At 39.4% G+C, this 2,009-nt stretch overlaps 1 pseudogene; it reads right to left on the bottom strand.

Annotated features, from left to right (window-relative positions):
* Positions 1-395: 395 nt before the first annotated feature.
* On the bottom strand, positions 396-833 carry LOC136124548 (large ribosomal subunit protein uL24 pseudogene; annotated as a pseudogene).
* Between the last annotated feature and the right edge of the window lie 1,176 nt (positions 834-2,009).

Genomic DNA, 2,009 nt, shown 5'->3' with positions numbered 1-2,009 from the left:
ATTAGGTTATCTTAGTTGACATCTAAGTCACACCACAGGTACTGAGAAGAATTCCCACATCTTTACAAGGCTGATGAAACTTTCCTGAAAGACTGTAAGTCATCCATCACATGGGCTTTTGAATGTGTAGCAGACTTTAATGAGGGATTAAGGCTGCTGCTCGTCCTCAGACTTTCCCACTTAGGACAGCCCCCCTCACTTCCTGATTCTGCATCTCAAGTACCTTCACGAAGATTCATTACTGTCATTATTCTGAACTGGCAAAGACTTTGACATATCACTTTCATTCTCACTTTCCTACGAAACTTTTTCATAGAAGAGGTGAGTATAGAGATTTCTTTTCTTTTTTTTTTTCATTTTAACAGTTTTAAATGAAAGTTGTATACAAGATTACTTCATTCCTGCATCTTCTCAATTGTTTCTTCCTTATATTTGCCCTTTTCCTTTCCTACTTGGCGAGATTTGACTTTACGTTCGAGGATCTTTTTGCGGTCTCTGTCCAGTTTTAGTCTGGTGATAACTACCTTGCTGGGTTGAATGCCCACATGGACAGTTGTGCCATCAGCCTTCTCCCACTGCACTCGTTCAGTGTAGATGACATACTTCTTCCTGTAAACTTGGACTACTTTGCCAATTTGCTGCCCTTTGTAGTGCCCTTGTACAACCTGAACTTCATCGTCCTTCCGGATGGGCATGGATCGGACATTGTACTTCTGTCTCAGCTCTTTAGAAAGAAGGGAAGACATAATCTTCCTGCGAATGTGGGAAGGCTCATCGAAATGCCTTTTCTGGTTCTTGCTTCGGTCAGAAGTCACAAAGGGATTGAACTTCATTTTGGCCGCTAGCGCTTCAGCGATGGCCACAAAAGGGCGAGATTTATTTTCTTGCTGATGTGAATTGTCTCCCAAATACACAGAGATTAAAATGTGAGAGTGGTTATTGTTCATTACAGTTTTATTTATTTTATTTATTTATTTATTATTATTTTTTTTTTCTGTGCGCGGGCCTCGCACTGTTGTGGCCTCTCCTGTTGCGGAGCACAGGCTCCGGACGCGCAGGCTCAGCAGCCATGGCTCACGGGCGCAGCCGCTCTGCGGCATGTGGGATCTTCCCGGACCGGGGCACGAACCCGTGTCCCCTGCATCGGCAGGCGGACTCTCAACCACTGCGCCACCAGGGAAGCCCTATTTTATTTTTTTAATTAAAAAAACTTTTTATTGTAGTGAAGCATATAACATAAAATTTTCCATTTTATCCATTTTTAAGTGTACAAATCCGCGGCATTAATTGCATTTGCACTGTTATGCAACCAATCATCACTATTTCCAAAATTTTTTCATCACCCCTAGCAAAAACTCTGACCATTAGGCAACAACTTCCCATTCCTCCCTCTTCCCGTCTTTAGTAATCTCTATTCTACTTTCTGTGTCAATTAATTTGCCTATTCTAGACATTTCATATAAGTGGAATCATACAATATTTGCCCTGTTATCTCTGGCTTATTTCACTTTGAGCAATGTTTTTAAGTTTTATCCATGTGGCAATATGTACAAGAACCTTTTTATACCTGAATAATATTCCGTTGTATATATATCCTGCATTTTGTTTATCCATTCATCTGCTGATGGACACTTGGGTTGTTTTCATCTTTTGGCTACTGTGAACAATGTTGCAGTAAGCATTGACATACAAATACCTGAGTCCTGTTTTAAATTCTTTGACATATATACCTACAAATGCAATTGTTGAGTCAGGTGGTAATTCTACGTTCAGGTTTTGAGAACTGTTTTCCACCATTTTATATTCCCACCAGCAATGTATCAGGATACCAATTTCTCTACATTCTCACTAATACTGTACTCTCTTTTGTTTTTTATAACTATTCTACTGGTTGTGAAGTGATAGCTCATTGTGGTTTTGATTTATATTTTTTCTGATGATTAATGATTTGGAGCATCTTTTTAAAAATTATGGTAAAAAACACATAACGTGAGATATCCCCTCTTAAC

Source organism: Phocoena phocoena, chromosome 6 (assembly GCF_963924675.1).
Source record: "Phocoena phocoena chromosome 6, mPhoPho1.1, whole genome shotgun sequence".
Lineage (NCBI taxonomy): Eukaryota > Metazoa > Chordata > Mammalia > Artiodactyla > Phocoenidae > Phocoena > Phocoena phocoena.
This window is presented reverse-complemented; position numbering and strand designations above follow the sequence as displayed.